The following is a 22,217-nucleotide window of genomic DNA, read 5'->3' as shown; positions in this document are numbered from 1 at the left end:
GAATGCATGTCAATTAACTTCACATTCTTGACAGTCATTTTATCAGCAATAAATCAAGCAAAGATATAGCACTGAGAGAGCTCAGCAGCTTTGAGCTCTTGATGCTAGAATATGAATACAGTAGTAAGGGTCTGGTCCCAAAAATATATTCTTTATAAAATGATGAAACAACCAGCTCTTTTCATTTTCTCTGAAAGAGCTTTGGAAATGTGATATTGAGCAGTCTATCACACATGAGTGCTGCACTGATATATGGGATAAGCAACTAGTTAAATCAATTTTTGCAATGGCCAGAGAATGCCATTTAAATTGGATCCGTCAATGGGATCTTACCTCCCTGCGCCTGGCACACATTTCTGGCTCTTAGGGCTATAACTGCTGGAGAGGCTGTGAAGTTAGGTTTTTCTTACATATACCTGTGCTGGGATTGCCCCACATTGTTTCATATTGGACTGTGATATTTGCCCGAATAAATGCTACAAAGCATTTATTTGCTGTAAATGCAAACAATTATGTGACTCTCACTCTGCAGTTGGCTCTTCTCAGTATATAGGATGGAGAAAATTGGGATTTTGTGTACAAACCTTTGACAACTTTCTTTTGGTCAGACCAGGTTTCAAATCCCAACTTGGCCATAAAGCTCACTGGGTGGTGATCTTGGGCTAGTGACTGCCTCCCAGCCTAACCTACCTTGCAGGCTTGTTGTGAGGATAAAATGGGAGGGATAAGTATGCATACCATCTTGAACTCCTTGGAAGAGAGGTGGGATACAGATGTAATCAATGATAAATAAATAATAAATAAATTGGCTAAACACACTGTGGAGTATTGTAACGGTGGGGAAATTATCAGTTGCATTAAAACTGGCAGAAGGAAAAGCTAAACTCATGAATTTCTTTGTGGTCTGGCACCATTCCACAGAGTATGTTAGAACACATGGACAGAAAGCAAATCTGTCTCAGGCGTTTCTTAGACAGGCGTTTCTTTGTTCAACGCTGATGCTCTCCTAGAACAGCGGACAAAGGGATCTCAATGCTTTGATAGTACCTGGGCAGTTGAAACTGAAATGTTGTAACTGCAGGTACCAATTTTTTTTTGGGGGGGGGGAGGGATAGAGAAGGGATGTTGCTTGCATCTGATTTACTTCAATTTCAGCATTAGCTGTGCATCTTATTTGCCATATTAATGTTTCACACTTTCATGTTTGGAATCTCTCATTCTTCTATAGGGTAAAAACTTTCGCAATAAAAATATGCAGAAAAGAGGAAGACTTAAGGGACACGTTTATCATGCCCTAGGTGAAGATGGCAGGGAGTGGGGAGTTCTGCAAGGCACCAAACAAGGATGTGCCACTAATCCTGGGACTGTGGGAAAGATCCACTGAAAACAAATGGTAGCAAAAACCTAGGAGGGAATCTGAAGTCATAAGCTTCCCATGTGGTCTGGTACTGGCACAAAATTCAGAGCAGTCTTTGCCACCTGGTGTTCTTCAGCTGTTTTGGGCAATGGCTCCCATCATGGTACAAGAAGGCTGGTTTAAAGCTTATCCACCATAAGCTGTAAATAATGTTTTCTTACTTTTCTTTTCTTACTTTTTCAATTCTTTATTATTTTTTCAATATTTGGCACAGACGGACTGGACATTCAATACAGTATTGTAAATTCTTTTCATTGTTGGCAAACCAGTGACCAGAAATGCTTAGGAATTGCATCGGACCACAAGGGTATTTGCGAAATCAGAGGGAGTAATTTGCCTTCTTGTTTCTTAAAGATTCCTGCACTGCAGAGGGTTGGACTGGATGATCCTCATGGTCCCTTCCAAGTCTACAATTCTGTGATTCTGTAAACAATAGAGGGGTACCAGGTGCTGGAGAAAGTCTCCCACATTTTACCTGCTCCAGCCAGTTTACTTAGAGCAAACAGGAAGAGAGGTAAGGTCAAGCCTTTCACCTATTGGTTTCTCTGTAATTCTGGCAACTCCTCCAGAATTATTGGCATATGCCAGGAGATTACTTGAGCATTATGCAGTCCGGCTCATACATCCTTTGTCTAAGATGGTCCCCCAATTCTCCTCCTTGGTTTAGGTTGGAGCTTTTTGTCCATCCACTGAAACTTATGCCTTCAGGTGACCAAAGCTTGACACAGATGCTTAGCCAATTAAATTGCCCCTGGAAGGCCCAGAAGTAATCCCAAAGCATCCCAAGGAATTTGCCTTGTGTTGCAAGATTACAACGCCCTGTTGGATAATGAAAACAATACTGTAGCATAAGAGCAACCTGTCTGGCAACTCTGGCATTGGCACCTGCCACGTTTATCAAACCTGTCCTCAAATTACCTTAATTACAGACAAGTAATTTTATGCAGATGAGCAATGGCCCTGCAGCCCATTATATTTGGCCACTGTGCCTACTAGCAGCCGCATGCCCCTGCCTTAAGTCCACTCTTGTCCTCAACTGCTTGGAGCTTTTCCCTTGGAGATGATACCAAGCTGAGCCTTTGCCTCCCTCCAGTCCTATTCCCAACACGCTAGCCTCTACCCCACATGTTGTGTGCCGCCGGCTAGACTATAATCAAATGCACAATCTGACAAAGTGGAATTAAGCCTACAACAGCTCAAGTTGCAAACACAGTAAGGGCTAAGCTCTTGACAAGACACCTTTCCTGCACTGAGTAATTGCATGAATGGGTTCTAGAGTAAACCACGGGTGCAGGAGCCCTGGCCTGGATTGGGACCACAGGGCAAAAGGTCCCCTAGCAGTGGGGCCGGGATTCCAAGCTAGATGGGGGAGTGCACCTGCTAAGAACTCTAAAACCTAAGCAAAATATTAGGGCAATGGTTGCTACAATGTTGCTTATGTGCTTTAATTATTTAAGAAAGGGGTAAACACACAGACAGAGATGCAAATGATGTCAGTAGTAGTAGTACCGATGTTGCAAGTCAGATCCAAATTAGCATCTTTCTCCCATCCCATAATACCTTTCAGGCCTGGCCCTTGAAGTGCTGAGTCAACTGCCTGTCCCTCCTCCTGCTGCTGCTGCTGCTCTGGGTGTTACAGAGATCAACCTCAGAAGCCGGCAGGTGACAAGTGGCTGACAGAGGCAGGACAGGCTGGTGATAAGGTCCAGCCAGAGCCGAGTCATCCTCATTTCCTGGCATCGCCAGAGCCCGCCTGCAAGGGTCAGCTGCTTCTTCTTTGCTGAGCCTCAGCAGCCTTCATATGACTTGAAAGCAGGCGGTAGGGGAAGCCAGCAGTTGTGCAAGGAAGAGCTATGGAAGCCCTGCTGGGGCTGCTTCCGACACACCCCTCATTTGCATTTCCTTCCATATTTTGGAGCTCCAGAATTACCCAAGTCTAGTTCCAAAAAGTGACAGTGATGTATTAGGAGCGCATCGTCGTTTCATTTTCTGTTTTCAAATTTCGTACGGAACCCTTTTTTTGCATGGCAAGGTTGCCACACCTTTCCATTCCTAGACCCCTTTTTATGCATCTGTTATACATGAGCATGTTGATATAACAAGTCATGCCCCTTCTTCTTCATCATCATCTTCTTCTTAATTCTTTGTGTGTCCGTGTCTAATCCTGTCCCTTTCTAAAATTCATTTATTGGTGTGTGTTCTTCTTTTTGCAAATCTATCAAATAATAAAATAAAATCGGGATTAAGGGGTTCAAAGACAGTGGGTAGGTGGGTGCGTGTGCTATGTATGTCTCGGTGGTGTAGTAACGGTGGCACTCACCCTTCTTCAGATAGGAAATTTGGGAGGGGAAGAGAAAGAAATATTCCTATTTTCATCTGAGGAATGTTGGAAGGTATGAACTCTCCCAGCCCTACCTAAAGACGCCATTGGGGTCTGACCCTGGGACCTTCTGCAGATCGGAATTGCATGCGGTTCACATTTCAAAGCAAAGTAATCTAATTTGTACCTCTCAGATTAATATATGTGGATTGGAATGTAGTTACCCTTCAGACTTCTCTCAAGTGTCAAAAGCCAGGGTAAAGAGATAAGTCTTTGGCATTTGCTGGAAGCTTTATAATGAAGGGGCCAGACACACTTCTCTGTGGGGAGGAAGTTCCACGATTACGGGCTCCCACAGAGAAGGCCCTCTCCTGGCTTAATAACGTTTGGGATTTGACTATAAGGAGAAAAATAACATCTTATCTAAGAGCAAGAATCTCGAATGATTATAGAAGCAAATCATGGGAAAGCTGGTTGCCCTTTATACAACATCGCCAATAAAATATTTACCTCCTGCAAAAAACCAAATTTGAAGTTTTTTTAGAAGAAATACTGTAATTTTATGTTGTCCTATTTTCTTGCAGACTACTATACTCTGAAGTAATTTTCACAGGAACAATTTCATTGATTATCGTTAGTAGTTGCCAAATGATTTTTTTTTAAGTGTTAAAAATGGTTTTTGGTCGCCTTCCTATGATTTGACTTACTTTGTTTTTGTGTTAACTTATTTACTTACAAAGCACGCCATTGGAGTTCTGTAACATTCTGTGCTATGACTTTTTTGTCGGGGGGAATCTCATACAATAACTCAGGGCGTCTTCAGGTAAGGTTAGGAGAAGCCCTTCCCTTAAGCCCTAGCAAGCTGCTGCCAGTCAGTATAAGGCAGTTAGCTTCCCGTGTCCCTATGCTTCACATCAGGGAGCAAGCCAACTGCGGAACAGTCTGTCAGATACCATTCCAAAGGAATTAACCGCACTGCACTGCCAGCAAAGAAGAATCTAATAGCCATTGTTAATAAGAGTAAAGGCTGAGAGGTCTTTTTCAGTGTCTGTTAAATCAGTGCCAGATATGTCACATGAAGACCAGCTGACTGTCATATTGTGTTATGTGCTACAGAACAGACAAGTTGAACATTTTGTGACCTTCAGAAGCATCAGTTGCCATACAGGGGAGAAACTTCCCTCTGACGGCTCAAAAAACAGAAAAGGCATCAGTCTCCATTGTAGCCAAAGCTATGGCCAAGGCTGGTAGTACCTATTCAGGGATGCTTTGGTTCCTACACATACCATTGCTGGCTAGTGTGCTGTGAACTGGTGCATGGAAGCAATTTTATTTGGGTGTGTGTGTATATTTGTTCAAGAAAGATACAAGTATTTCTCTCCATGAACCAGTCACTTGGGTCCTTGCACCTTTGACAAGGTGTCCCCACCCCACCCCCAAAAATCACTTTACCGCAATAGCCAAAGTAGAAATTACTACCGTATTTTTCGTCCCATAGGACGCTCCGTCCCATAGGACGCACCTAGTTTTTTGGGGGGGAAATAAAGGAAATTTCCCCCCTTTATTTCCCCCCCCAAACCAGGTTGGGGAAACCAAACCAGATCGGGGAACAGCGGTATGGCGGCGCTGTGCCTCCCCGCTGTCCCCCGAGCTTGTGGGGCTGGCCGATGTCTGCCCGAAACGCGGGGCGCTCTGCTTCAGCGTGCCCCACGCTCCGTGCAGCAGGCTGCTATCCGCAGCCTAGGGAGCCCTGCGGGAACTCCCGCAGGGCTCCCCAGGCTGCGGGTATCTGCCCGGCACGAGGGGCGCTCTGCTTCAGGGCGTCCCGCGCGCTGGGTGGCAGGCTGCTATCCGCAGTGTAGGGAGCCCTGCAGGAACTCCCGCGGGCTCCCCAGGCTTGCTGATAGCTTCCTGAAGCCTGGAGAGCGAGAGGGATCGGTGCGCACCGACCCCTCTTGCTCTCCAAGCTTCAGCGAAAGCCTGTATTCGCCCCATAGGATGCACACAGATTTCCCCTTCATTTTTGGAGGGGGAAAAGTGCATCCTATAGGGCGAAAAATACGGTACTTTTTATAAAATCCAAGTGCTCTAAGCATCCTGCATGCATGAGGGCGAGATGAGGAGGAAGGGTAAAAAAAAATGCACGCCTATGTGCCGCTGTGCAAGAGAGATGAGAAGCTTCCATCATGTTTGATTGCCCCACAAATATGCATCATAAACATCATAGTCGGATACAGTAGGTGATTTTTGTGCCCCTGGTGGGGGCCTGTTTCATCAAAGCCAGGTACACCTCTGCTCAGGGAGAACAGCAAAGCTATGTACACCACAACAATCTCAAAGCACTAGGGAGAAACAAGGATGGTGAATCTCAAAAGGCAGTTGCAAGGATCCTAAAGGGACAGAATGGACACTTTGGAGGCTGGTATTTTGTGTGACATACTTGATCCATTCAGCAGAAGCCACCTAGGCTTCCAAAGTGCTCAAGCTGAGCTTTCACTGCTGTAAACCTACTGGGGAGTCTAGAAAATGTTCCTTAGGAAATAGTGGGGCAGTTCTGATGACAAGACTGGGGGCTGAAGAAGCACAAACCAAAAGAATAAATCAGCCACACACCGCAGAAGACATGTGACGATGCTGCCGCCCACAAATTGAAGGCTCATTCAGACTTCTGCTTGTCCCACTGCTTTCCCTGGGAAAGCCCAATCTTTACCGCTGAATCAGAGCAAACCTCAACTGGGTTTTCCCAGGGAAAGTGGCAGGGCAACCCGAAAACTCCCCGGATCCGTGCTTTCTAGACACAGGACAAGCGGAAGTGTGGGTGAGATCTCAGTCACAAAACATTCTTCAATCCCCAATGAACTGAAGAGAGCTCTAGAACATCAGGGGAAGGCTTAGGCCAATATTGACAAAGGTTACCATGTCCTGACAAAATTTTCACCCCATATGTGCAGACTGAACATCTGTGCATGAAATACCCAGACAACCTTCCAGGAGATTTTAATGAAAGCATTTCAGCCATTGTCAAATTCACATCGTTCTCGGATATTGAGAGAAAAGGCGATGAAAGCAGATGTGTTTGGATTTAGGGCTTTCAGCTGTGATGGAAAATTACTCCCCCAAATGTTGAAACTGCATTGCGTCTGTATTTGAGATGAATGATCCATCACTATAGTGGAGAATGTTCCTTTTTTAAAAGGAATTTTTTTTTAAAAAAAGAAAGGCTTCTGATCCACCATGTCTCAAGCGCACCTCGCTGCTTTATCCCCTTCTGAGTGCTGCAGAGATTGAATTTGTTAGATCTTTGAATTACGCCGACATGATTCATGACTTTGCCACATCCAAAGCCAGGAAGAGACAGGGGGAAATGCTTAAAAGAAATTAGCATAGTGAATTATTTATGCTTGGAAAATTTTGATTTGAATAATTTTTGGTAATTTGTTTTGAGGGCTTCGTGATTCGATTTGCTTTTGCAGCAAGTTCAAGCTGTGGTGCCGTCTTATTCCGCTCAGGGCCGCAATACCTAAAAGATCACCTCATTCCATAGAGAGGCAATAGATCATTATGCTCCACAAGATAAAGCCTCCCACAGAAAGCATTTCATCAGGAGGTACCTTCCATATGATGTAGGAATCAGGACTTTAGTGTGCTGACACCAGCAGTGTGCAGCCAGTGGACGTGGGGGGCTAGGCAAGTCCCCTAAACGTTCCCGTTAAAAACGTGCATATTAGGAGGAATGCATGGTGCAAACCTGACAAATTTTAATCAATTTTTTTAAAAAAAGAAATTCAACTGATGCAGAGTGTGTCCTTTACATCTTAAGACTGGAAAAACGGGAAATGGGGAGATAAACCTAAACTGATGTTCCCATCTCTTGAGGAGGCGAGAGGCTGAAGCCAGCCCAGCCCTGTTGGTCCTCTGTTGCAAGCTCCAGCTCTTTCGGCTTGGTCAAACAAATCTGGCAGGTTTTTGAACCACTCCTAAATCTCTGTAGGGAGAAGAGAGTGGGCTGCACTTACGCACTGCAGACAAGCAATGCATTTATCATATCACAGCCAACAAAAATATATATCCTTCTCAGGGCTTCCCCCCCCCCCCCAGCTGGAACTCATTGGAACTCAGTACTGGCACCTTTCAGGTGGACACCATTGCCAGGATAAAAGAACAAGGGAGGCGTTCATGGTGAGTTCCCGCATCTCTTCTTCTAGCACTTGTCATTCTTCCCCCAGAATTGAAACAGCACATGGATGGGCTTCCTTCTGCTCTGGGTACCTCTTTTCTTCTCCTGCCCAGTTCCGCTGTTCTTCCCAGGGAACAGACTGGCTCCCCACGTGTCCCCTCAGCCACGCTTCCATCACTCCCTCCTTCTGGTGCTTTCTCCATGCCCATCCACTTCTCTTTCAGTAAGAGCAGCCCTCCTGCTGAGGCTCTTTCTAGTCAAGGCACCGCAGAAACACAAACACACCAGAGCTCTCGCCATCATCACCAGGGGACATTTTCACCCACAAGGCACCAAACTCCACTTCTGCTTAACATTCACTTGTCGTATGAATGGAGAACTTGAGCTGGGTCAGCAGAATTAGGCTGGGGCCCGTGTCTGAACCCGGGATTGCAGGGAGAGAGAGGGCTGCCTCCCTCCTTATAACAATTAAGACCGTTCATCCAGGTGTTATTGATTCACAGCATTTATGCCACGTCCCTTAGCCACAAAGGCTCTCAAGAGCAGCTTACAAAAATCACTTCCAAGAGGGTCGCGGCCTGCAGGCTCACAATCTAAAAAGGCATGGCACATGAGGAGAAAGGAATGGGGGGGGGGGGCAAGGCTCAAGCACAAGTTTTTGAAGCTACAGCCAATGTCAGTGTGGGTCAGGTTCAGTATCTGTCTGTTGTTGGTGGCTCATATCAAGGCACGAATGCAAGATATAAATGCTTTAAATGTAACGATAATGTACATGTATTAAATCATCCCCACATGGCAACCAGGCTGGTGGAAGATGTAGTTCACAACATCCAGAGGGCAGAAAAGCCATGAATTTCCTGGCCATCCCCTGGAGCTTGGACAAAACACTTATTCTTGTTATATAGACCCTTTTGCTGCATTAACTACAGTTGAATGTCTACATAAATACAGTCAGAGAAGCCCAAAAGCAAATGTGAAGCTCAGGTATGTGAAAATACTACATGCATTTTCTCACACTCATCCTTTCTCTCCCTGCTTTCAAACTTTAAACCTTGAGGCAGATATTTAGCCCTGGAAAAAATTTCGGTTCCTTTTGCTGGTGCTGCAAATCTGTCAAGGACTTCTATCAGCCTTTGCCAACCTGGTGCCCTCAGTTGTTTTGGACGGGGGGTTGCAATCCAAAACATCTAGAGAGCACCAGGTTGACAAAGACTGCCCTGTACAGTCCTGGCCAAATGATCCTCTCTGACACTTTCACAAAATGGGAATAAAGGTAAAGGTAAAGGTACCCCTGCCCGTAAGGGCCAGTCTTGACAGACTCTGGGGTTGTGCGCCCATCTCACTCAAGAGGCCAGGGGCCAGCGCTGTCCGGAGACACTTCCGGGTCACATGGCCAGCGTGACAAAGCTGCATCTGGCGAGCCAGAGCCGCACACGGAAACGCCGTTTACCTTCCCGCTGGTAAACGGTCCCTATTTATCTACTTGCACCCGGAGGTGCTTTCGAACTGCTAGGTTGGCAGGCGCTGGGACCGAGCAGCGGGAGCACACCCCGCTGCAGGGATTCGAACCACCGACCTTTCGATCGGCAAGTCCTAGGCGCTGAGGTTTTAACCCACAGCGCCACCTGCGTCCCCCAAAATGGGAATAACTGTGGCTTATTTGGAAGAAAGGAAACATGCTACATTTGGCACATTTCCTTTGCTGAAGAGCAAAGGACCTACTCATCCCTGAACCAGTTATTAAAATTGGCAGCCTAGTTTTTCCTCTCTCTCCATCTTATTTCCCTCTCCTCCTACTTGTTCCCATACACTCTGATGCCTGGACTTTGTGGTTATAAAACAACCCTTGTTTTATATTTTCCTTGGGCATTAAATTAAGTGTTAAATCCAGAGGGGAAAAGTTTGGGAGGTCATTGACTCTCCCAGCTGCTTCTGCCAAGCCCAAAACTATCTTGTCTTGTGATTCCAACTTTTTCTGTGCTCAAAGTTCATGAACAGCAGCTGTAAAAAACACAGCATTCAAAGGATACCAGAGAAGCAGTACACAGCATAATTGCCAATGTACTCAGAAAACAACCCTAAAGAAAAAGCAGTTCTAAACAGCCACAATTATACAGCTTTTTCCCCCAGCAGGGGCAGGGGGCTTATGCACAACATTATGACAAACTCTACAACTGAATTGGCCAAATCTAGAGTATATGTACTGACATAACTGGGAGCATACGCAAAGGGTAGCCAGATTCACCATATTTTGGGGCCATCTGCTTAGTAATAACAAAATTACTGAACAGACGGGCAAATAGTGTGACGCTTCTGAGAAGTGGCATGCCCACAGTGGGAGCGTGGGTAGGGAGTTTACAGAGCCCAAGCAGAAGTAGGAGAAGGGGGAAATGAGGTTTCTAGATGAAGTCACGTCTGTATTCTACGCCAACCTAGAATAAATTTTACCCTATGGCTCTGTACTAATGGCTACCAAAATACTAGGGCCACATTCACATCATACATTTAAAGCACTTATATACGACTTTGAACAGTCAGGGTCTCCTCTCAAAGGATGATGGGAACTGTAGTTCATGAAGAGCGCTGAGAGTTGTTAGGAGACCTCTGTTCTCCTCACAGAGCTACATTTTCCAGAGTGGTTTAGCAGTGAATCCCCTTTCATAGGGAACTCCGGGGATTGTAGTTCAGGGAGAAGAATAGGGGGCCTCCTGACAACTCTCCATACCCAGAATTATTTTTTTGGGGGGGGGAAATAAGCCATTACTGTTTAAAGCAGCATCATAGTACTATAGATGTATGCTATTAACATGGCCTAGAATCCCCACTGCACCCTTAACTTTATACAGAAAGCCAGAAAGGGAAAGAACCCATATAGATGGATTTTTCTTATTTTTCTCATTTATTAAATTTATACACTGACCTTCATCCAAAGATCACAGGGTAATTTACAGGATAACAACACAAAATACATAAAATAATAACACCCCCAGAAAGAAAAACAGTAACAGCCCCTTCAAAAACATTTAAAAGGCCAAAGATGTTTTAATCAGCCATAGGTCTGGATGAAGAGAGATGCTTTCGACAGGCACCGAAAGATATGTAGTGGCATATCTTTCGTCAGGCGAGTCTCCCTGGTGAGGGCATTCCACCAACGGGGAGCCACCACAGAAAAGGCCCCTTCTTGTGTTGCCGCCCTCCAGACCTCTTGTGGAGGAGGCACACAAAGAAGGGCCTCGGATGCTGATCTCAGGGTCCAGTTTGTATGGGGAGAGGCAGTCCTTTGGGTACTGCGGTCCTGAGCCATTTAAGGCTTTATAGGTCAAGACCAGCACTTTGAATTGGGCCCAGAAACTATTTGGCAGCCAGTGCAGTTGGGCTAGGAATGGCATTATATTCTCAAACCGTTTTGCACTGGTGAGCAACCTGGCCGCCAAATTCTGCACTGTCTGAAGTTTGCGAACCATTTTCAGAGGCAGCCCAATGTACACAGCATTACACATTGTCGTAATGTAGACAACAGATGGGGCGTAGCTGGGCCTCCAGCTGAAGCTGATGGAAGGCACTCCGTGCCCTCAAGACCATTTGAGCCTCAAGCAACAGCAATGGATCCACATCCATCCCCAAGCTACATACCTGCTCTTTCAGAGGAAGTGTAACCTCATCAAGAGCAGGCCGTCTCCCACCCATCTGGTCTAGGGAACCACCCACTGACAGTGCTTCAGTCATATCTGGATTAAGCTTCAGTTTATTGACTCTCATCCAGTTCATGACCAAGGCAAAACAATGGTCCACCACATCCATGGCCACAGCTGTAGAAGAAAAGGAGAAGTAGAACTATGTGTCACCAGCATATTGCTGACAATGTACTCCAAAACTCCAGATGACCCCACTCAGTGGTTTCATGTAGATGCAGTTAAACAGCATGGGCAATAGGTTTGAACACTGAGGAACTCCACACTGAAGGCACCATAAGGCTGAACAAAATCCCCCAGCATTATCCTCTGGAAATGACCATTTGTCATCACCTCTGACCCCTGAGGCTGATGGAAGCTGCAGTCCACAACATCTGGAAGGCCCCTGGTGGACAAAAAAATGCCACAATGAAGGGGGATACCTGATGTTTGCTAGGACTGGGAAGAGGACAGCCCTCCCACCCTCCATTATCATAAGAGCATAAGAAGTGCCTGCAGGATCAGGTCAGTGGTCTATCTAGCCCAGCATCCTGTCCAATCAGTGGCCAATCAGATCTCCAATGGGAAACCCCCAAGGAGGACCCGCAAACAAGAGCACTTTCTCCCACCCACAGTTTCCTGCAACTGGCATTCAGAAGCATTACTGCCTCCGACTGTGGAAGCAGAGCAGAGCCAACGTGGCCATTGATAGACTTCTACCTCAGCATTGCAAGGTTCAGGAACCCTCCAGATCACATGCCTGCCTGCACTTTGTAGGTGAAAATGGCTCCCTTGAGGAGGGTGCACTGGCTGCCGCCCCCTCCCACAAATCCCACAGCTGGCTCAGGAAAGAGAGACCATTACCATGAAGCCCAGTCTTCCTCCCATGCCAGACCAAAAGCCACCTAGAACTCAAACCCTGTGACTTGGCAACATGGACAGCGGCGCACCGGGGTCATTTCAGACTCAGGATTTAAAAGCATGCTCTTGTTTAGATGGCAGCACACCTTGAAGTGTGGCAGGCCGGCCCTCTTGCTGAGTGGGGCCTTGGACCTCTGCCATAAGTCCTGCCCTGACAGCGCCACCAAACACAAACGTCAAACGTGCATACCCAGCAAAGACTGAGGAAGAGAAGGGGGCATCTGTTACCTTTCCGGGAGGGTGTGGAGGCCAGGCTGCATTTGTGGGCATCCTTCTGTGGAATAGCAAATGAATCCACCCTTTGGCGATGGAGGCCTTGGCTGACTGGCTGGAGCAATGATGGCTTCTGGGCCAAACCAGTTCTGCAGTAGCCTCTTGGACCGAGGCAGGCAAAGTTCCCCCTCAGCCACAATCTCCCCAGGCAGCTCTCCCAGCTGAAGACCTGGCTTCCTGGCTCAAGGAAACTCCAGTTTATTCTTGCAAATAAACGGCTCTCTTCTTCCTCCTCTTCCTCCTCCTCCAGAGTTGTGACTTTGCTGGAACCCCGTTCCGACTGGAAAGTGCCCAGAATGCTCTCCCCAGAGAGAGCAGGCTGCTGCTGTCACTCGCTGTGAGTCAGGAAACCAGAAAGTCCACCCCATCCTCTTGTACTCTCTTCTTGGTGGAGCAACACAGGCAGCGAGTCTCAACACATCCAGGGGCCTTTCCTTTGGCAGCAAAGGCGGTGCCCGCCTCCCACAAGTTGCTTCGCACACCACTCAAGGAGGGGGATATTGAGCTGCTTTTGGACTAAGAAAGTTCCTGTGAAGGCCTTCCTGAAGCACTCGGGTGGGTCAGTGCCAGGGGGCAGGTTGCAGACCAAAGCTGTTTTCACATTCCTGTTTGCTGTGTATTCACTGTACTCCCAGGGCTGGGTTTCTGTTCTGTGCTCGCAAAATTCATATGTATCCTGTGCTTTGTTCTAAAATACCATAATACCGTTTGACGCATTGTTTATCAAACCACCTTCAGAGTGGTTGGAGTCCTTAAGCCATTCCTATTTGGTCTCCAGCCAAAGTGGGAACACCTGTGCAGGGGGGGGGGGGCGAAGACTTCACCTGCTAAGGTGAGCCCCAAAGGAATGATTCTGACATTCATGAAGCTGTGCTGATGTGAACAGGTTGTAGAAGGGAGAGCTGTGAAATGCACCAGGGGGAGAGACAGCTTCAGTGCACTCAAAGGTGGTCACATGAACACGCCCCACATCCAGCAGATTCCCAGTTCTTGGAGGATTTCCAGCGGTTGTCCCATAAGCATGGAACTCCCTTTCCCTAGAGGGTCCTTCAGAAAGGAAAGCCATTCAGAACTGTTCTCACACCTTCCTGTTTGGCCTGGCATTCAGGTAGTCAACTTTTTTCGCACTGCTTTGTTCGTCCTGCTCCTCTGCCTGCTGCACGCACAAATTCAGCAGGCAAAAGTTTTCCCTGGCATGGAGAGAGGAAGCTATACGAGGAAAAGCTGCACCTGTTTAATTTCTGCGAGTGTGTCAAGCTGTTTCAAACAGCACAGGAGCAGAGGCAAGGACAAAAGTTGGCAAGCCAAGGTAACTAGAACTAGCAGAAATGGTTTGTGTGTGTGTGTTTATTTTCTATAAAAAGAAACCAATCAGATAAATAAACGAACCATGCATGATCCATCTTCACATGACAGCCTCACCAGGGAGGGGGGAAGTTTGGCTGTATTATTATAACTATTCTTATTTCAAAATGAGAAGACAATAGCGTCACAACTAAGGATCTGTTTCTCTCCACCCCATCACCGTTAATTACCTCATAAACCCCTGTTCATTTGACAGCTGCGTCTCTAGGCACAGTAAGATCAAGGACACACAAGAAGAGCAACGACTCAGTTCCAGAATTCTCTCTGAAAAACAGAAGGACAGGTTGTTTTCAAAGCTTTAGCTGTGTGAGTCTCTCTCCCCCCCCCCCCATTCTCCCACATATTGTAGAACATATTAATTCAAAATACAGCTTACAAAAGGATTCCAGTAAAAGGCTGTTATATCAATGAATGGAGGCCCAAAGAGTCAGGGGGTCTTCACCTCTTTTGTGGGGCTTGGGGGTACATTTGGAAATCTAAGAAACAGGCACGGGCACCACAAAATACCCATTTCACAGACAAATAAGTGGTGATGTTCAGACACATCCACACAACAAAACTAGGGGCTTTTTCACACTTACCTTTTGCTCTGCTCTTTCCAGACTCAGTTCAAGTCTTAAAGCTCTGTGTCTGAGCTCCCTTTTTCTTTTTCGCTCCTGAGATTTTCCTGCAAAAACTTGCTCTTTAAAGCTGAATCGGAGCAAACAGCTACATGTGGAAAACCTGAATTGCTGTTTGGTCTGATTGAGCACTAAAGAACAGTTTTTTGTTAGGAAAGCTCTGGAGCAAAACAAAGCGCAATTATATACGGAGCTTTAAAGTGTGGCCCTGTGCATGAAAACAGAGGCAAAAGGTAAGTGTGGGTCAGCCTAGGTTAAAAAAACAACAACACACCCTCCAAAGCAAGTAACACAGAGCCCAATAAAGCAGGCAACCCACCCACAAAACAAACACTCCCATCAACTGAACACCTCTCCTAAAGGGAAAATACCTACAAATCATGCAAAATAAAACAAAACCAGACAAAATACACACCATGCAACAAAACAATGGAGACACGCATGTGGGGCCCGGGGCATTGTGGAGAAAGTAGGTAAGGAGGCCGGACAAGACTGTATATATGCACTTTCCAGCCAGCCCAGTGCCACCCACAAAAAGAAAATAAATGAAACTCAATTTTTACAAAATTGGGAGGTGTAGTGCGCCTACTCATGTGCCAAGTTGGGGGGTGTTTCAAGGGTGCCATGATGCCCATGGGCACCACATTGGGAATCCAAGGAATGTCCTACGGAATCCTAAAGACAGCCAATTTACGGCAACAGAAATCATGGCTCTTGGGTAGTTAGACGCCTCCTTTACCAGAGGCCTCCCTTACGCTTCCAGCGCTTGTCTATGGAAAGCTCAGGAACCCTAAACCACAAGCCTCTCAGATGCCACCCACAGGACTCTGGGTGGATTTAGCAGAGTGGAGATGCAGAGAAGATCCCTGGACAATGTTGCTTATATGTTTGGAGAATCTGCAACTGCCTTCGCAACCAAAATGAGCTCTCAGTGTGGAGGATTAGTAACACACATATCCCCAAAGGAAAAATAAATCAGCATACTACAAAGAACATGGATTTATACACAAATGGATGAAAAAACTGTACTCCTGCAGGAGGAGAAATCGTCCTCCTCACCTAAAACATGGTTTCTGAAGGGAGGGCAGCAGCATTTCCAGAACAGACCCACAACCTGCTGGGTTTTTTTTTGGGGGGGGGAATCTACAGGGCAAATATTTCTGCCTTCTTTGCTCATCCTTTTAAATGCCTTTTCCCCAGGCCCCCATCTCCCCTTTGCCTACCTCCCCAGGCTAAATTGCTCTTTCCCCTGTCCATCCTCAAGTTCTTCTCCTTCACCACTTACCCTTCCCTCAGGCTCATTTCTCTGTCTTCCGCTTGCTTTGCTCCCCTGCTTTGCAGCTATCCTTGCTCTGACCCCTGTCACTAAGACCCAACCCTTTGGTGCTCATCTTGTCTGTGACATCAACTGGTGGCAACCAATGGCAGCAGCACTGGGCAGCAACTTGAGCAACAATGACATGTGTTTTTAAAAGTTGGAAGTCACCCACTCCAGATGGACTCCCCACCACCACAAGGTTAGGTTTTGTATAGGCTACAGCTTCGAAAAAGAGGTCATGCGTGCTCCTCGAAAGATAATGCAAAAATCAAGTTGATCAACCTGATGCCATGAAGATTGGGGCATGTTAACCGAAACAAAATGCTTGTGAAACAGCTCATCAACCAAAAGGGTAAAAATAAAACCTCTCCAGCGTTGTAGAGAGGCGGCATTCCTAGCCCTAGCCTGGAGACCCCAGGCAAAACATGAGCTCTACTGCTGAGCTTTGGCTCTTCCTACTATTCTCCAAATGTTTCATGCCATGAATGCCATCTGCCCCAGATTCTTAAGGGCATCCCCTGTCTTCTGATACGTCCCCCTGGAAATAAACGATACTGTCCCTGTTCAGGCTTTTGGGGAGAAGCAATTCTACAAACTTCAGTGGGGCTTACTCCAGTGTAAGGACAGAAAGGATCTGTTCATTTCAGTTCTCTTGGGCTCTCATTTTTCCAGTCTTAAACTCAGGCCTCCACATTTTGCAGCAACATGTGAGGAAAATTCATCAGCGTTCTACTGCGAATTTCTCCCAATAAACACATTTTTATATGCAGTTTTAACTAATGTACACATTCTGCAAGCAGAGTTTCTCTAACACAATGAATTCATTTTTACTCACACTTTCCCCTAATAGATGCGCTTTTGTAAACATTTCTCGTTTGGTGAACTGCATAACAATTTCAGATACAGTGGTACCTCAGGTTAAGAACTTAATTCGTTCTGGAGGTCTGTTCTTAACCTGAAACTGTTCTTAACCTGAGGTACCACTTTAGCTAACGGGGCCTCCCGCTGCCGCCACTGCGCCACCACGCGATTTCTGTTCTCATCCTGAAGCAAAGTTCTTAACCCAAAGTACTATTTCTGGGTTAGCGGAGCCTGTAACCTGAAGCTGCTGTAACCCGAGGTATCACTGTATGTGAAAATTTCAAAGGACAACAGTTGCTTGTTGTTGTTGTTGTGCTACCTATCTGACTGGGTTGCCCCAGCCACTCTGAGCAGCTTCCAACAAATTTAAACACCAAACACAGTAAAACATCATACATTAAAAGCTTCCCTATACAGGACTACTGGTACTGTTTCAGATAGTGTGAATTTGATTGATACAGCTTCAAATGAGATCTGCATCCCTACTCCAGAGTAAATCCACATAGGTTTACAGCCACAATCCCATGTCCAAGGATAAAAGACAGACAGGAAAGACAACGTTTCCTGTTTGACATCAATCTTGTATACACTTGCTCCTAAGAAAACATGTGCACAATCAGGACACAAGTGTTCATCTGATTAAACACTCTTAAGTTCTAAATAGAATTGTGATGATGGACAGTTTCCAAACACCCTGCTGCTTCTGAAGACAGAGTGGAGAAGAGGGAGAGAGATTTGGGTTGATTCATATTTTAAGCGGGAACCTACCTAATCTGCACTTCCCGAAATGCAAGGTAAACCAAAACTCGGCTATCCTTTGAAATTCACACTTCCCCAAATCCTGGGATTCAGTTCTCCAAGCAAATAATGTGTGCAAGATGCCTATATTAAGGGAAGGCATGCATAAAATGCATATGTTGGTAGAAAAGAAATAAACATGCATATATGAATGGAAAATCTGAATAAAATCAAACCTGAATTCAAAACAGCAAGACTGCCTGCCTTCACTCCTGCCTTTTGGTTTTGGGTGGACACAATTTTGCACAAGTCACAGGGATTCTGCTCTCCAGGCCACAATTTCATTTCCAGGGAAGATTTTTTTAAAAAAACCAACCAGCTTCAAAATGAACTAGGCAATCCCTTCTCCACTGTCTGAATCTAGAGAAAGAGACAGACTCGCCAAGCAAGACCCAAAACAAACCATTAAGCCCTTTCTCCAGCATCTGGACTTCCTGGTTCATTTTGAAGCTGCTTTGAGGTCTTCCTGGTGCGTGTGTAAGACTGCTATTTCCAAGGGATCTGGGTCATCTAGTCCAATTCCCTGCATCAATTTTATCTGTCAGTTTACACATTGTCTAAAAACACAGCAGCAGGCTCCTCACAAAGCAATCGCTTCAAGTGGCACCTGAAAATTTTGCTACATAACTTTTGTTCTATGAGGACTAGAAACTTGCTTTTTAAAATAATTAAAAATGAAGTGCAGGTTTTGGGGCCTCTGCTGACTCTGGGCCCGAACACAAAAGTGTCCCCTGTCTCTCCGCCCACCTTCCGGTTGGCCCTGGAGCTTCCCAGTGGCATCCATGTTTAACAAACTGATCTGAATCAATCATGGAGGAAGAGTGGGGGGGGGGGAGCAATTCTAAAACCAAAAAAAAGGCAAGGGATGGTGAGGAATGCTGAAAGAGCTTTTGGTCAGACAAGCCTACTCAGATACGTAGAACGTTGACAGGTGTTTTAATGAGGCTTATTGTGAATTTTAATTACTTTTTGAATATTTCAAATAGCAGTTTTTATTGATAGTTTTACTGTTCATTCTTTTGGCAAACTTCCTCAAGGGTTTTTTCCCCTTGCAATTAAGAGGCGTACAAATTTTACAAAATACAGTAAAAGAGATAAGTGCTGTTATGTTGACTGGCTCAGGCTCTCTTTTGGAACCTCGCCTGGAATGCCTCCACTCACTGCACCCCAAGGTGGGGCTTAGGTGGGCGGGCGTATCTCACCCAGCAGGTTATCAGAAGAAATATATCAGGTAGGGGGAAATCTTTCGTTCAACCCAACCCTGGGAGTTTCAACCGTAGTGGATCCATCAACACAACACAAGCAAACAAAAACATGGGTGTGCTTCAAATATGGGGAAGAAAGACAGGCGGGGAGGGAGGGCACCATGTGGGAGAACAGGCCGGCAGACACCCAGGTCCTCTGGCATTCCAGACGGTTCAGCACAAGAGCACTACTGACACCAATTCAGGGATCAGTCCTTAGGTATACTGCAGAGGGAACAGGCAATTCTCTGCTTGGCCAGAGAGCTTTCCCTCTTCACTTCACGTCCATCACCACCAAGCTCCTCCCTTGAGAATGCAAGTGCTACCTGCTGCCACTCCCCATCAGGCTCCTCCCCCAAAACTGAGACCCCGCCTTCAGCTGCCAGGCTCCGTCTCACGAATCTCAACGATTGAGCCTCAAGAGACCTGGCAGTGATCTTGGGACCTGGTGTGAGGAATTCGGCAGGTGGGGGTGTCGCCCTCGGCCCAGTATACCTGGCAGTTCCCCCACTGCGAGAAGTGATGTTACAGGGAACCAGGCAGAGGGCCTTCTCGGTAGTGGCAGAGGGCCTTCCCGCCCTGTGGAATACCCTCCCATCAGATGTCAAGGAAATAAACAACTATCTGACTTTTAGAAGACATCTGAAAGCAGACCTGTTTAGGGAAGTTTTTATTGTGTTTTTAATATTCTATTGGGAGCTGCCCAGAGTGGCTGGGAAAATCCAGCCAGATGGGTGGGGTATAAATAAATTATTATTATTATCATCATCATTATTATTTAGTATATAAGGACCCTTTGCAGAGAGCCGTGGTGCAGCTGTAGATTGCTGGATTTGTATGCAGAAGGTCTCAAGATGGGCATCTATGGGTGAAAGAATCTCACAGAACACATCTGGGGGAAAGCCTTTAAAAAATCAAAACAAAAAAAGACCCTGTAGAGCTGCTCCCAGGTAGAGGAAAACGGATGGAGTGACGATCACCCTACTCACTTTATCAAGGCTAAAATTAATCTGTGCCCCTCACCACTCACGTGCATCTCAGTTTTGGCTCCAATGCAGATCTCCTGGAATTGATCGAACACTGTAATTATTTTGTCATGAGACTCTATTATACCATACTTCCCCCCTTTTTTTTTGCAGGAGTGGGGGGAGCGTCCCTTCCTTGGCGAACATTCAAAAGGTTCTCGACACTTGTGAGGAAACCCGCTCTTGTGGCTTTTTGCACCTGGCTGGTTAGCTAAATCAAGGGGAAAGTAGAGATTAAGAACTTAAGTTCATTGGCCCATCTAGTCTGGCATCCTGTTCTCACGGTGACCAACCAAAGATATGAGGGGAAACCAGTAAGCAGGACCTGAGCACAGGAAATTTCTCCCCTCCTGTGGCTTCCAGGGACTGGTTTTCAGAAGCATTACTTCTTCCAACTGTGGCGGCAGAGCATAGACATCATGGCTAGTCATCGTTAGCCAACTCTCCTCCATGAATCTGAACAATCCTCTTTTGAAGCCATCCAAGTCGGTGGCCACCACTGCCTCCTGTGGGAAGGAGTTCCATAGTCTAACTAAGTGCTTTGTGAAGAAGGACTTTCTTTTAACTCTTGAAGGTGTGTTCCACAGATGGGATTGACACTGCGCACATCAACTCCATTGTTTTCCACTAGTACATTAAGGTGTGGGGAACCTAAGGCCCCCCAGATGTTGCTGGACCACAACTCCCATCATCCTTGGCCACTGCCCATGCTTCCTGAGACTGATGGGAGTATTAGTTCAGCCTCATCTGGCAGGCCAAAAGTCCCTCACTCCTGCTCTACAGAGTCAGGCATTCACCATATCTCCTTCTCACTCGGGTCTCATTTTCATGGAGTTCTCAACCTGTGTCCAACCTGTACCACTTCTAAATGAAGAGGGGGAAGATCTCATATGATGGAACATTCTCTGTAAATAATTCCACTCTTCCCCCCCCCAAAAAAATACAAGTGCTTCAGGGAAGAGGCAAAGCTGGAACTTGGCAGGCTAGATTTCTGCATGCAGAGACTTTCTAAATGAGGGGCATTTAGTGATGAGGGCATTTAGTCCAGGGACCAAATGCAATCTTTCGGAGGAGGCGTTGCTTGCTGTTTTGTCTGTGCTTTATTTGGGGCAGGGGGTTGGGGTATAGTGCTTTGCTTTGGGGGAAGGGTCCTGAGTATCACAATATATTTTTTGTCCGTGAAATGGGCAGCAGCCCACACCAGCTCCTTAGATTTCAAAATATGCCTCCGGGTGCAATAAAGCTTGGGAACCCTTCCAGCACAAACCATGAACCCAGAGGCATTCCTATTTCAAACTGCTTCTGATTGTCTGGGTAAAGAAAAAATGTTTTTGTCTGCTCTAGCCTTAGTCAAATGCGAATATATACCTGCGTATTGGCAAATTTGCAACCCATTCCTTTCTTGATCTGCCCAGCAATCCATGCCTCTCAAATTCTGGTTGAACTAGAATGATTTCTCAAGTTCATTCCAGATTTGGACCCTGTGCCACAACTTTTCAGCTGCAGCTTTTTTGTTTTTTAACTGCACCCAAGGAATTTTGACTTGGTTGCAGTGTCCTCATACCAGGATGGTTCGGAAGCTGTTTACCAAGTCAGATCAATGGTTCCTCTAGCTCAGTAGTGCCTGCATTGGCTGGCAGTGGCTTGCCAGGGTTTCGTACAGAGACTTTTTCCAAGCCCTACTTGGAGATGCCATTGGGGATGGAACCGAGGTCCTCCTGCACAGAATCATAGAATTGTAGAGTTGGAAAGGACCATGAGAGTCACGAGAGTGCAACCCCCTGCAATGCAGGAATCTTTTGCCCAACGTGGGGCTCGAACCCACAAGCCTGAGATTAAAAGTCTCATGCTCTCCTGAATCACTGAGCTACGGCCCTTGTCCAGAGTTGGTGTTTTGTGTATTGCAACATCCACTTTCAGAGGATTGGGGGAGAAAGTCCCCGAGGAACTGAAAGTGATAACAGACTGAGCATGGTTTGGACATTTTTTATACATAAATGGGACAAATGAGGGTTTCTAATGCCACCCAGAACTCTCCAATCCAATCCCAAAGTCAGTTGAGGAGAATTTCAGAAGCATCCCTAACTCAGTGTCCACCTGGATGGGAACAGCGTGGACTCCAGACTTCGCCGTCTCTTTGACACCATAAGTGGGGTGAGGGGTTTGCATTGTGCTCCTTGTCAGATGAAGGCCAAACGCCCTGAGCT

General features: G+C 46.3%; 1 protein-coding gene across 18 annotated transcripts in view; it reads right to left on the bottom strand.

Annotated features, from left to right (window-relative positions):
- Positions 1–22,217, bottom strand: part of LOC310833951 (semaphorin-4A-like) — a 76,258-nt gene that overhangs the window by 34,691 nt on the left and 19,350 nt on the right. For 8 of the 18 annotated variants that reach the window (XM_083717166.1, XM_083717159.1, XM_083717149.1 and 5 more), the window contains one exon: positions 14,315–14,408. The exons of 7 other annotated variants lie outside the window; for them this stretch is intronic. The gene's annotated coding sequence lies outside the window, so the exon portion shown is untranslated. Of the gene's footprint in view, positions 1–2,977; positions 3,105–12,734; positions 13,073–14,314; positions 14,409–16,049; positions 16,184–22,217 lie in introns of those variants that run through there. 3 more of the 18 variants (XM_083717163.1, XM_083717157.1, XM_083717158.1) reach the window with 3 other exon arrangements.

Source organism: Podarcis gaigeae (genome assembly GCF_964106915.1).
Source record: "Podarcis gaigeae genome assembly, chromosome: 16".
NCBI lineage: Eukaryota > Metazoa > Chordata > Lepidosauria > Squamata > Lacertidae > Podarcis > Podarcis gaigeae.
Note: the sequence above shows the minus strand (reverse complement) of the source record. Positions and strands in the feature narration are given on the sequence as shown.